The following is a 15450-nucleotide window of genomic DNA, read 5'->3' as shown; positions in this document are numbered from 1 at the left end:
TGGTTTGGATCTCTGGAGCATATGGTAAGCTCTGCCACCACTGCTGAAAGTTGTAGTTGCTGTTTGCACAGGAGGAATTGATTGCATACAATTCAGTTGATCTTCATCTGTTTACTTCAAGACCTTGGTTGTTTTTCTGTTCAACTCTGGAATCGGGTTCAGTGAGGCAAGATTGTGCTACTGTGGCACCTACACCTGTGAGGCAGGCATGTTTAATTTCTGCTCTCCAACTGCTTTTTTTCCTTCTGCCTTGTACTTATTGTGTTATTTTTAAAGTTATGTGTTTTCTGGCTTTTGTAAAATGCTGTTTTTAAAGCAATGGAGATAGGCTGTCAGCAGGATTGGTATGTGCTGCTTCCTTTAGTTGCCATCTTCCTAGATGTCTAAATGACCCCTTCTTATGGAAACCTTCCTTTCCTATTCTTCCTCAAGTTAGCCTCATTCAATTACTCTTTTATTCACTTTGGGATTTTTCTACAAGCCTTTAATTATTCTGCTATGTAATCTTTATTGTTTGTCTCATCAACTAGTATGCAATCTCCAAGAGATCAACTGCTTGATCTTCACATAGCATATATAAATTGTAGCCACTGAGTATACATTTGTTGATGAATGATTCAAATTAACTGACAGACAGAGAACATAGCACTTAAAAAAACAAAAATCTGAAAAGTACTAGAACATGCAAGTAACTTCTAAACATTCTCATCCTTTCATCCTATCTCTTTTGCTTTCTCTCTCTCTCTCTCTCTCTCTCTCTCTCTCTCTCTCCCCCTTGGTTTGTGGTTAAATAATTATTGTTTCAAGGATCATCAAACTTATAATTAATTTTTTTCTGTACTTTAAATTTTTTAAAATGTAGCCTTCATTAAAATATATTAACTTCTCTCAAAACATATTCAGATTTATTAAGAAAATATACATACAATGATTAATCTCATTCTTTTTCATAGAATATGGAGGTTACTTTGAACAGGATACAATAAAGATACAAGCTTTGCATTAATCTTTTTTTGTGGTACTGGGGTTCCTGGAAACTCTTCTTCCTCTGGGATACACTCCCAGACCTATTTTATATTTTTTAAATTTGGAAATAGGGTCTCTTAAGCCAGCAAGGCTGGCTTTGAATCTGCGTGACCTTCCTGTCTCTGCCTCCCAAGCGTGGGGAATACAAGCATGTACCACCACGCCTGGCATGCATTATATTTTTAAAGTTTTTTTTTTATCCTCTAATGATAAAGATCCTCTTGACTAGAAGCATAACATGTAGTGTTTTGGGTGACTTTTGTAATATATATCATTCCTGCAAATAGAAATGTTTCTTTAATCTGAAGACATTTTTTTTTCCGGGTCTGGGCATGGAACCCAGGGGTATTTGACCTCCAAGCTACACCCCCTGCCCTATTTTTTATTCTTTTATTAATTTTTTAAGTTAATGAGTTTATCAAATACATTTTAATGGAACATATAATCACAACCAAGAATTAAATTCAACATAATTGCATATCAGATTTATAAAAGAATACACAAAGTATCATTATTTAGGGCTGATTGGATATATTCAATCAATGAAATTTTGGCTCAGATGTTCAGACTCTAGACCTCTCTTTACTGTGCAAGGAGTATGTACATATACAATTTTGAAACTTATACTTCATTTAAATTTTATTTTTATTTTGTAGTACTAGGAATTGAACCCAGGGGCATTCTACCTCTGAGCTACTCTCCCAGCCCTATTTTTTTTTCTTTATTTTGAAACAGGGTCTCATTGCATTGCAATGGGCCTTACTAAAGAGATGAGGATGTCTGGGAATGATGATCCCCCTGTCTCAGCCTCCCAAATGCTGGGGTTACAAACATGTACCACCAAACCCAGCTAAAATTTTTACTATTATATGACAAGTCATAAATTACACTTCTAGCAAAATATAATTGTTATTAAGTATTTTAACAGACATTCAACAATGATACATGAATTATAAAATATGGTTTTAATAGTAAAACACTGTTTTCCTTGCTGGGATGGGTCAATCACTATAACAGTTCATGTCTCTTTTCTTTTTTCTACTGCCCACTATAAGTTAACATAGGATATGTCGTCCATGAGAAGTTGAGTAGATGCAGCCTCCCAATCTAGAATTTAAGCCTCCAAAACTGTGACTTTAACAAGCTTTTTTCTTTTTGCATAACTCAGTCTCAGGCATTTTGTTAAAGCAATCGAAAATGAGGTAGAATAGTAACATATTGCTGTATAAGAAGTTATCTCAAAACTTATTAACTTAACACAAGCAGTCATTATTTCACAGATTATGCTGGATATCTCAGATGCAACACCTCTTATGCAATTGCAGTCATGAGTCTTGCTGTCAGACAGGCAGTATTCTCCTCTGAAGACTCAACTGGACAAGATTAGCTTCTATGCTCACTTATGTAGTGATGCACAGAGTTCAATTCCCTGAAAACTGCTGGAGGGAGGGTGCCGGTTTCTCAGTGACTGCGAACCATTCCTTCTGTTCTTTGCCATGTGGAGAGCTTACAATATTATAGCTAATTTTCTCAAAAAATGAATGAGCAGGAAGGCAGGAAAGGAATCATAAAAAAACTTTTATATCCAAATTTCAGAGTGACATTTCCCTCTTTTTTATTTAATCTATCAGTCAAAAGTAAATGATTAGGTCCATCCTACAAGTAAGCAAAGTTTATAAAAATTCATGAATACCATGGATCAGAGATCACTAGGGCCCAACTTAGAAGCTGTCTGCCACAACTGGTGATGGCTAACTGGATTAGTTATATAATTCCTTCCATTTTTGTGTCTTTTTGAATTATTTTAATTGGTGCATTGTAATCATATATCACATTGGAATACAAGACTTCAGAGGATATACAAGCACACATCATCCAATTAGCCCTCATCCAGCCCCCATCCCATTCCCTCCCCCTCCCTCGATCCCATGCTTGTTTGGTGATTAACTTTGATACATTTGTTATGTACCTCTTGCATTTTAAAGAGGCTCCATCCTCCCCTATTCCATACCCTCTGATTGGTCACCTTAGTTCTTCACTATAGGGCCCTTTCTATAGCTCAAACTCTTCCTGTTGCCCCTTTCCTCCTAGTTTTCGCTGATTGGGGGAAACATCTGATTTTTATTTTCTACGATATTTCTCTGTGCATGCCGCGTTGCAAGTACCAATCCCACTCTTGATGGTCCCAATAGTGGCCTGGCTACCCAGTGGACTGATCGAGATCTCGCTGGCTCAAGCAGCGGCCTTGCCTTATGGGAGGCCCCAATTCTGGTCTTGATGGCCCTGACACCAGCCTAACCCCTCAGCTGGCTCCAATCCCAGCCTCGGTGGCCCCAGCACCGGCCTAGCCTCAAGGCAGGCTCCAATACCAGCCTCGGCGGCCTCAGTAGCATCCTTACCTCACGGAAGGCTCTGATGTCGGCCGCTGGCCCTGGCACTGTCCTAACCCCTCGGCAGGCTCCGATCCCGGCCTCAGAGGACCCAGCACTGGCCTTGCCTCACAGCAGGCTCCGATGCCGGCTGCTGGCCCCGGCATCTGCCTAACCACTTAGCAGGCTCCAATCCTGGCCTCGGAGGCCCCGGCACCTGCCTTACTTCGTGGCAGGCTCCACTGCTGGCCACTGGCCCAGGCATCAGCCTAACCCCTCGGCAGTCTCCAATCCCGGCCTCGGAGGTCCGAGAACCAGCCTTGCCTCACGGCAGGCACCGATTCTGGCCACGCTGGCCCCTGCACCGGTCTAAACCCTCAGCAGGCTCCGATCCCGGCCTCGGAGGCCCCAGCACTGGCCCAGCTTCACGGCAGGCTCCAATTCCAGCCTTGCTGGCCCCGGAACCAGCCTACCCCTTGGCAGGCTCCATTCCCAGCCTCGGAGGTCGCAGCACTGGCCTTGCCTCATGGCAGCCTCCGATGCCAGCCTCGCTGGCCCCAGCACCAGTCGAACCCCTCGGCAGGCTCCAATCCCAGCCTCGGAGGCCTCAGTAGTGGCCTTGCCTCACGGAAGGCTCCAATGTCGGCCGCTGGCCCTGGCACCAGCCTAACCCCTCGGCAGGCTCTTATCCCAGCCTCGGAGGCCCCAGCACCGGCCTTGCCTCACAGCAGGTTCCGATGCCGGCCACTGGCCCTGGCATCGGCCTAACCACTTGGCAGGCTCCAATCCCAGCCTCGGAGGCCCCAGCACCAGCCTTGCCTCACGGCAGTCTCCGATCCCAGCCTCACTGGCCCCAACACTGGCCTAACCCCTCAGCAGGCTCTGATTCCGGCCTCGGAGGCCCCAGTAGCAGCCTTGCCTCACGGCAGGCTCCAATGCTGGCCATTGGCCCCGGCACCGGCCTAACCCCTCGGCAGGCTCTTATCCTAGCCTTGGAGGCCCCAGCACCGGCCTTGCATCACAGCAGGCTCCGATGCTGGCCTTGCTGGCCCTGGCACCAGCCTAACCCCTCGGCAGGTTCCAATCCCAGCCTCAGAGACCCCAGCACCAGCCTTGCCTCATGGTGAGCTCCGATTTCGGCCTTGCTGGCCCCGGCATTTATTCTTTTATTTTGAAACTGGGTCTCACTGAGTTGCAGAGGGCCTCACTAAGTAGCTGAGGCTGTCCACAAATCGCGATCCTCCAGGTCTCAGCCTCCCGAATGCTCGGATTACAAGCCTGTGCCACCACGCCTGGCTAAATCTGAAGATATTCTTAAATCTTATGTCTGCACATACAAAATCTTCAATATATCATTTTACCCAATCTGTATATTTCCTTAATCCAGAATACAAGTATTCAGAAATAAACAATTATAAATAGTAACCCAAAATGTGTAGCTTCTCAAAATGCCACTTATACAACCTCCAGAGTGCTTGGGTTATTTAAGCTACTGATTTGCATCAGTATTGTCTTGAGTTCACATAGACATTTGTTGCTCAGATACTTCACCTGTGTAAAATGAGCTAGTAGTCATTAGTTTTGAGCAATCAAAAATTTTCTAAAATACCATAAAGTCACCCATGTGAACTTGTCCACTGCTCATTTAATCTGGGAAGTACTGCCTATTCCAATTCCTTTACCCTATATGTGACAACAGTGATTGCAAGATCTATTCTTACTTATGGCTAAATTCAGTTGTAAAGAACTCTTGTTCATTTCAAATCATGTCTTTGTTTCAGTCAACTAACCAGTGATTGACTAGTAAATGTTGTAAAAACCAGCTCTGCAGAAAAAAATGTATCTATGCCTACATAGTATATTTAAATTTTCCACATATAAAGATTGCGTTCCACATGATTTACAAACAAAAAATTAAATATATAGTGTTCTTCACTGAGAACTATATGTATATATTTTTTCTCATGCAATGATTTTTCTATTTTTTACTGAATTTATTTACTTCTAGACAACCTCGGGTTGCAATTCAATCATGACTTTCCAGATGAAGTTGCACCCCAACTTACTCTTTCTTAAAGAAAAATCTTAAATCTAATATTAGACTATGTTAAACTCTTTCTCCTGCTCATCCAAATTATATCACTAAACTAAAATTCTTTTTACATCTGACTCTACTTATTCCAGTAGTCCTATCCTTTAGACTCTTCATGTAAATTGTAAGAATTGGAACATTATATATTCCATATAATTTAATAATTGATAATTGCTGTCTTTAGAAACTGGCTCAAAAATTTTTAAATTTTAACAATTATTTTACAAGCCCATAAAACCTGGTGGAATGTGTACTACTAAGATAAGTGGCCAAACAACTTTCTGTAATTAGCCAATTTTTTCTGTCATAAGCAGTTGTTAACTATATGTGGGGATATGTATTTCATCTATGTACACTAATCCATGAAGTTTCATTTAATCTAGTGATCACAATTAAATATTGCTAATATTAAAATTTTAATATCAAATATCTTAAAGTTTAAAATATTTTAGTCAACTAGCATTCTAATATAATTCATTCACTATGTAGTTTGAAATTACAGTAAAACTGACCTCACCTCAAGCCAATATCACCTTCTAATTTTCCTTGACTCCTTCCATCTGAATCTCTTTTTCTCCTTTCTAATTTTGAGATATTTCCAGCAATCATTCCCTTATGTTATTTCGGAGTTCAGAGGAAGCTTTCATTTCAGAAATGTTCCAAACATTGCAGGCAAGATAAAATATTGTCCTTTAGGAATGTTCAAAAGTTAAACTGTTCAAAACTTAGATTGTCTCAAGTTTTAAGAATATGAGATAACCTTAATAAAAACCTAAGGACTCTATTAACAAAACTCTAGTGTTTGAAGTTAATTAAAATAATTGGCTAAAAACCCATTATTCAATTAAAAGAAGCAGTGTCGCTGGGCGTGGTGGCGCACACTTGTAATCCCCGCGCTTGGGAGGCAGAGACAGGAGGATCGCGCAGGTTCGAAGCCAGCCGCCCGTGCTGGCTTAGGAGACCCTGTTTCCAAATAAAAAAATGTAAAAAATAGGTCTGGGAGTGTAGCCCGGAGGTAGAAGGGCTTCCAGGAACCCCAGTACCACCAAAAAAAAAAAAAAAAAAAAAAGCAGTCTCCTAAAAAACAATGGTATTTTGTTATTGAAAAATACAAACTACTCATTAAATGAATAAAGCCATTAAACTGGGGGCTTTATCTATCAACAGAAAATCAGTTTATAGATAAGAAATGAAGGTGAGAGTTAAAGGTAAACTACTTTGTAGACAGAAATGGGGAGATTTACCTACTTTCCTCTTTCACATGGCTAATATTTTCTTACTTTTAAAGTGTCTTAAATGTATTAGGTCAAACCATATGAAGTTGTGATTTATAGAACTGGTAAAACAATGACAATATAATAAGTTTAATCTAATACTTTTCCCATTGTACCACTTATCATACTCGATTCTAATGGGCTTTCTTTCTTGTCAGTGTTACCTATTTTTTAGCTCTGTGACTTTCCATGACTAAGTAGTAATCTTTACTAGATATTTTTTGAATGAATGATTTAGCAAATAAACAATATAGTCTCATTTGGATCAAAAAGTTAGACTGTTCAAAACCAGTAGTTTTTACCAAAAATATTAACTGGTAAATGAGTACCCATACATTTTTCAAATTTTCATAACCCATTTCATATAACAAAATTGTAAGCCAATGGTAATTTTCCAAAATTTTAAACATAGAATACTTACTCTAGGAGAATGAACAGTATTGACTCCCCTGTATAAGAGAGAGGTAAAGAATCTGGATAAATCAGTCTTACAAATGATGGCCTATAAACTACAGTTATTACTCAGAAAGGAGTTCTGACACTCAAAATAAATTTTCTAAGTACAGAGACCATGAAAATACTAGATGCTATTATTAAGAGTCACATAATGATATGGAAGTTTCCTGGGTCAGATCAGTGTAGCAATTCTTAAATTATATTTCCCTTTAAATTTTTAAATTAAATTTAAACTAGCCAGGCGTGGTGGTACATGCTTGTAATCCCCATACTTGGGAGATGGAGACAGGAGGATTGTGCAGGTTTGAAGCCAGAGCCTTGCTGGCTTAAGAGACCCTGTTTCCAAATAAAAATATAAAATAGATCTTGGAGTGTAGCTCAGAGGTTGAAGGGTTTCCAGGAACCCCAGGACCACCAAAAAAATTAAACTAATTCTTTACAAACTATCATGTATATATGATTTACCTGTTAAAATGTTAAATGGTAACTGGGCCTGGGGACTCATGCTTGTAATCCCCACACTTGGGAGGTTGAGACAGGAGGATCTCACAGGTTTGAAGCCAGCCTCAGCTACTTAGTGAGGCTCATGGCAACTTAGTGAGACCCTGTATCCAAATAAAATATAAAATAGGTCTTGGAGTATAGCCTAGAGTTAGAAAGCCTCTGGGTTCCACCCCCAGTACTACCAAAAAGAAAAAAAATAAATAAATGGTAAAATTCAGTTTAGATTTTGTATGTTTGCCAAGATTCTCCATATTTAATAAGACCCCCACATGATACCTCTGACATTGGGCCCTGGGATACACCTTCAGGAGCAAGAAAATAAGGAATACACTCAAGGAAGGAGAAGATGGCTCTGTTCTCCTATTTCCCTACTGCCTAACAGTAATTCAGACTCAGATTTAACAGAACTTTGTTCATAACTTATAGATATACAGGCTAAGCATTATACCAAGATGTCTCACTTACATTTATCAGCACATGTATGAAATGCTTATTACTATTATTTTTATATTTACAAGTGGCATTACATTTTGGCATGAGTATTGCTAATCATTCCCCTCACTCATTTGCTTGGCACATCTATATTAAGTTTTTAATATGTAATGTACATTACACCCATTGCTGGTTGAAAATTAAGTTCAGACCCAGGGATTTGTAATGGAGAATATATATATATATATATATATATATATATATATATATATATATATATATATATATATATCATGGTTGTGATTCATAAGTACATATAATGAGCCTCAAATTTTTTTTTTCAAAATTGGGTTAGAAGGACATCATCAAAAGCTCCTGCTACACATAGAACAAACTGCACACTGAGCATGGGGGAATAGTATTTTAGGAATCAGAGAAAATTATACCAGAATTAACTTGTCATGCATGTGAGAATGTGCAAAATATGCTATGTGTACTATACTGGACATGGTTAAAATTAAATTCAGACCAATGAGAAATGAGCTGACTCTGTTGAAGCTTTTTGCCAAAATCTTTATTCTCAGAGTGAGGAACAGAAAAACAGAGAAGCAAATTAGGGGGACCTTCATCAGGCCACTTGGCCTTTGACTTTTCTATATATTTGGGACCTATTCCCTGATGTTGCCAAAGAGATTTAAACTAGATTCCAAATGTCTACAAGATTCCCTTTCTACAGCTTCTACCAGTACCCTAGAATAGTCATCTTCACTCTTCGTGAACTGTACTCTCTAATCAAGTTTAGGCCCAAACTTAAAGCAGATAGGCCACTGTGGCTGTGAGTCATGCGGATTGAGGTACAGTTCAACTTGTTTCCCTAAAGAGCACAACTCCTAAACCTTGATCAACATGGTGCTAATATTTTAGGAATGCAAAATACAAGAGAGAAAGATGCTTTGTGTTTGACTAAAATTTTGAAAGAAAGTCTTGGAGGCCAGGAAAAGGCCTGCTAGAAATAGAGAACTTCCACGGAAAACTTCCACTTGGATAAAACCTAAAGAAGTCACTGGAAAAGGACCACCATAGAAACCCTTCACACATATATCCTTTTAATTGTCTGTTCATCTTTTTTATTTACTTTTATATAGTTATTTTCTTTCATGTTATTGAATTGTAGGAGTTTTTTATATATCCTGGGTATAAATCTTCTATCAAACATATTCATTTCACATATTATCTCTCATTTCGTGGTTTGGCTTTTTATGCTCTTATTTGGTGCATTGCAATTATACATCATACTAGGGTAGAGAGATATAGAAACGTACATCCCCACAACTCTTGGAGCACTTCTCTCTGGGTTCTACTCCCTCTCTCACTCTCCCTGAACGTGTCTTTGAGACTGAAATTTGTGATTTTGTATACATATGTACAAAAATTGTTAAACTTTTTACACTATTTTAATTGTATCTTTTAATGGCCATAAGTGTTTAATTTAATGAAGCCACGTTATGAAAATTTGAAGATGTCCATGCTCTACATCCAATAATAATATGTAGTACTATCCACTAAAATTGGCAGTTCCCTCATCCAACTAACTGTCAGCCCAGAGAAATTATTTCTATGAAAGCATACTGGCCCTTGCTACATAGAATAAGATGGGAATTTGCTAGAAATGCATAATGTCAGGTTTCACCATAGCATAACTGCATCAAAGTCTGCATTTATTCAAATCCCACATGCTTTTGAAGCACAAATAAATTTTGAGGAATACTGATCTATACTGTTAACTTATTATGAGTTTCCTTCTTCATCAATACCAGAAAAGCAAGAAGTTAAATGTGCAATGCTCAAGTAACTCTATAACCTCCAATATTTCAATATCAGGCCAAAATAATTCATATAAGCATGTAGATGAGAGGCTTTTCATGTTCATTTGTTCTTAGTCAACAATATTTCATTCAACTCTGGATACACCACTGCAATCAGGGAGTCAAAGTTGAACAGCTGTATTCGTTTATATATTTTATAAAATCTGTTTCATTGCCTCTCTTGAGAGACAACTGAGTCAAGCAATGCCTTTTTCCTACCATATGGTTAGTGCCTGTGAAAATTCATTTTGTCCCTGCTTCAGAAAATCTCCATTTAAACTAATAATCTGGTTGAGCAATTACTTTCTTTCCATCTGTGTTCATGGATTTTGTCAGAGGTACTTCCTGGCAACGAGTTCTCCCCATTAATTTGCTCAACTGTCTTAAAGAAACATCAGTGTAGATAAACAACTAATTTGCGCCACATCATGGCATGCATAGAAAAAGATTTTAATTGTACCATATGAAACTACACTGACATCTGTACTTTAAGACATTCAAATGTCTAGTGCTATGTGAGGCAAATGTTCCATTAGTGTCTACTGATCAATGCATTAGATCTGCATTTGCATTAATTTTCTATTGTGCTAACAAAAATGAGGGCTGATACAGACTTGAGTAACCCTCCAAGTGTTAAGCAGAATTGTTTTATTTTCCTTCTACCTACATTTCGAGCCATTTTCATTTTATTTATTTTTTATTTTGAAACATGCTTTTTCCAAGTTGTCGAGGCTGGCCTTGAATCTATGACCTTCCTATCTCAGCCTACCAAGTATTGGAATTGCAGACATGCTCCACCATACCTGCAGAGTTGCTGCATTTTCTGTAGGCAATGAAATCATTGACTAATTAGTGTGCTCATTCGGTAAGGAAAACTTGGGCTATGGGTCAGTTTTCCCACTAACTATCTTTGTGAACTTGGGCAAATTCTGTAGTTTCTCTATTTGTCAATTCTCCGCATATATGAACTGTGAAGATCAGATTCAACAATATTAGAATAACATTTTGGAAGCTTTCTTGGCCCATAAATGCTTACTGTGAGCTGTAATTAAATTTTATAGAACATACTAACCTATTCTGATGTTTAGAACCCCCACTTTTCTCCATTTTAGAGGTAAAATTTGGCAATTATGTATACATATATGTGTGTATGTCTAATATTTGTAATTTGAGTTATCAAAGAGAGACTAGAAAAGCCATGGATGATTGATGAAGATTAGAATAGGCAAACAGATGCTTCTTAAGCATTGCATATTTAGTTTTTGTTTTATTTTCAGTATCTGGGCACTGTGCAGATGTGATCAGAACAGGAGAGTTGTTTCAAATTCCTCTTCTCATTAAGCAACTTGAGAAACTAAGAATGGATTCAGGATTTTCCATCTCTGCCTACTGAAAAAAATGTCACATCATTTTCTGAATGAGATATATCAGAAATCCTGGAAGATCTCTGAACTTAAGGCTAGAAGGTGATAAACACATGAAGTATTTTCTCCTTGCTAGGAAAATATTTTAAAATGAGAGTGCTTGTAGAATCAGATAGTGCCCTGCATGAAGAACTGATTTGTAAAAGTCACAGAAATAGTTTTTTTTTCTTCTGATACCAGCTTTCTGAGAAAATTTATTTATAAAGTTTCTTGAGTTCAGTAGATTCTAGGTAGGGACTAAAAGTTCTGTAGCAGACTGTTTCATTTGGGGTGATGGGTAAGGATATAAATGCAGAAACACAGAAAGTCAACTGACTTTTATTGTTGTTTACTGAGATAGTGAAAAACCAGAGACTGACGTTCTTTATAATGTGTTCCCTGAGTTAAGAAGCTGCAAACTCTTCCTCCCTATACTTCTTTCCTTGGCAGCTTCATTGGGTGTACTGCATGATGCACCTGCTTCTTGGGATTTTATGTGAGTGTAAATTAGAGCTCCTACTCAAAAGCAAAAGTGTGGTAGGAAATCAGCCTAATAGCTAAAGGTTACCCTTAAAAATTACATTGCACATTTATTTTTATGTCTACCTTGCAAAAGTGCTTACCAAGGAGGTGTGTGTCAGAAAGTGCTATTGATTAGAGAGTCCTTTGCTGCCTTTGGGTAACTACTGTCATTAGGCTAGCATCTGAAATATGAAGTACTCTCTTCCTGCAGCAGGAAGTTTGTGAAAATGGCTGGAAAAATATTGTGCTAATGACGTCACACCCTTTTCTCCATTATTGAGTGCAAACATCTCTGGTCTGTGTTGTTACTTGGAATTCTGAAATCGTGAAGAAATGAGGGAATATTTAGCAGCCTGAATAATTTCAGCATTCTGCAGCCACCCTGCCGTCCTTAGTATCCCTCTCTATTACTGTTCACATTTGCCTTTTGTTCTGTCAGTTGTGACTAAGGAACTCTAGGAGGAGATGTGTGTGTGTGTGTGTGTGTGTGTGTGTGTGTGTGTCTGTGTGTTTCAGCAATTTTTGCTTCCTTTTCTTAAAGGCAGTTGATGTTAAAAAAAAAAAAAACCTGTAAAGTGAGACAGACTTGGTTTTCACACTGGACTCTGGCATGTTTTTACTATTTTTAATTTGATGTAACAGAATACCACAGATTGGGTAGCTTATAAACAATAAAATTTAACTCTCATAGTTCTGGATATTGAGAAGTACAAGATCAGTGCTGTGACAGACTTGATACTGGATGAGGGCCCACTTCTACGTACATAGATGAAACTTAGTTATAGTGTCCTCACATGAGAGAGATCTCTAGGTTTTTTTAAATAAGGGCACTAATTCCACTTACATGGATTCATTCTTAATCAACTCACAAAGTCTTCCTTTTCCTAAAACTATCACCTTGGGGGTTGTAATTCTATTATATATTTTTGATCAGGAAGACAAAAATATTCAGTCTATATCAACCACTATCTGGTTGTGTATTCTTCATCTAGTGACTTCATGTTTCTGTACTCAATTGTCTGATCTACAAAAATCAAGATTTTAAGAGCTCACTTTAGAGAGTTGACAGAAGAACTAAAAAAGCATGTGTCTAATGTGTGGTATAGTGCCTGGTACTTAACACCCATTTTGTAAATAATAATCAATCTTTACCTGTTACTTCCCCAAGCCTAAAGCAATTCGTATTCCACCACAAGATGCCTTAGATCTGCAGATAACCTGACATGCTCAAAGACAATAGTGTGTATATTCCATTGGTCTTTCTTCCCTCACTCTGCTTGGAGGACCTACTACTAATATCTTGCCTCAGTCATGGCTTTCTAAATCTTTATTAATATTCACTATTCTAATGGTTTCAAGAAATTAAATGTAGTTACTGAGTACTGTTGTCTGGTAGTATCTGAGATTAATCGTTTCCTTAACCCTAAGCCATCTTTAATGGCACCACTGCCTTTTATATATTTCAAACTGGATTGTCTTTTTTTGCTCACCCCCACATATCCTTAATTCTAGTTCAACTGGGAAGGGGAAAGGAAAACAGCATAACTTCACAGCTCCCATCAAATCTCTGAACAAAACTCATAGTAACTTACTATGACCAAGACCCAGGCCCAAGGTATATGGAGTCACTGGGCTTGATTTCACTCACCCACAGCTTTCTGAGTTTGCCCTTGTCTGTGGCACTACAGCTAGGCTAGGATCAATATCAACCTCATGGACTGGATGAGGGAAAGAGCAAAGCTGTGAGCAGCACTGTGTCTGGTGCCTGAGATCATAGGAATATCATGTTTAAACTCTCATCTGGGCCTCTTTGGCCTAAACAACATAAAGAATCCAAGTCTTCTTTCACATATCTGACAAGGACAAAAATAATATTTTACTTTACTTAATTCTTTGGTTACATCTACAACCCCATCAAAATAGCTTTTTGGAAGTCAGTCCAGATGGTTTAGGAAAACTCTAGAGAAACTGAGTCTAGAGGTACCTGGCCTGATCAAACGAATGTGTTCAGCCAGGTGCAGTTGCACACACCTGTAATACAAGTACTTAAAATGCTAAGACAACAGAATCTCAGATTTGAGACCAGCTTCAGAAACTCAGCAAGACCCTGTTACAAAATAAAAAATAAAAAGGCCTGGGAGTTTGGCGTGGAGGTAGCATGCTTCGAGGTTCAATACCCAGTACAAATAAAAGGCAATGGATTCAGTATTATGCAATATGATATACTCTCATAAAGGAAAGTGGTGCATTAGAAGACAAATAGGTCTTTCCTTGGTCTGATGGAATTGAATATCAGATCCTGAAATGCAGTGATAAGTCCCTAAAACCTTAGCTACTTTGCCATTTCTTAGATAACCCACTTCTGGTAATTATTTGATTTTTTTTTGCCTTTCTTACTGTAGTTAGTGTTACAACTTTAGGAAGAACAGAACAAAACTACTTTTATCCTTCTTATCCTCAGTGATATACCTTTATTTCAGCAGAAAACTGAGCAAATAGTGAAATTAGCTCTATGCATCCCAGGAATCTTTCCATGTCTCAGATTCGGCTTCCTGATCAGAAAAAGTATGCAATGATAAATGTTGACTGAATGGATGAAGAAATGAATGTAAAATGGGGATAATAATTACACCAAAAGCAGCTTTCTGGAGAGTAAATGAGAAAATGTACACATTTAGCACTGTGCCTGGCCTGGCAGAAAGGGTTACAATAAATGTTAGTTTCTTTCTTTTTCCTTGCTCTCTCTCCATGACTTCCACAAAGCTCCATCACCTCCCAGACACTCCTGTTCAAAATACTATAGCAACTATGTCATTTCAGGCTGTCTTCCCTCAGCATCTCTAGAAATTGCCTCCCACGCAGCTGATGTGTGCATTCAGATGGCAAGTGACTCAGGGACAGTGTCAACAGGGTAATGGAAATTTCGACAAGAAAAAAGGATAGTCTGAAGACAGAAGTAGCTACAGTGAGCTCAAATGCCCACTGATCAAGCAGAGGAGGTGCATTCAGGTGACTGGAGGTTTTGCTGAAACTGAATTTGTTGCAGTATTTTGAAGTTCTTATGCATTTCTGTACTTGGCTAAATTAGAGAAATCCAATCAGGAAGCAAGTTTGATAATTTGCACACAGTATCAGAGGTAAGAAAATAAGTTTCAGATTTCCTTGAGAACTGGTAAATGTTCAGTGAAAATAATGGATGTGCTTCCGGGCATGGTGGTGCATGCTTGTAATCCCAGAATTTGGAAGGTGGAGACCAGAAGATTGTGATTCCTCTTTTTGTTGTGCCCTTGTAGATTCTCCATGAAAACTATTCCCCTACTTTTCTCTTGCCTTTTCAATTGTTTCTGTGTAATATCTGTTAGTCTGTTTTGTTTCCCTTCTCTCCCTTTCCTTTTTGTGGATTTCCTTTTTCCAGTATTGGTGACTCTTCCCTCTATACTGTATCATCCATCCATTCTCCCATGCTTGATGAAGTCTTCAATTTGACTTGTCACATTATCACTGTCA

The sequence above is a fragment of the Muscardinus avellanarius genome (assembly GCF_963383645.1).
Source record: "Muscardinus avellanarius genome assembly, chromosome: X".
Lineage (NCBI taxonomy): Eukaryota > Metazoa > Chordata > Mammalia > Rodentia > Gliridae > Muscardinus > Muscardinus avellanarius.
Note: the sequence above shows the minus strand (reverse complement) of the source record.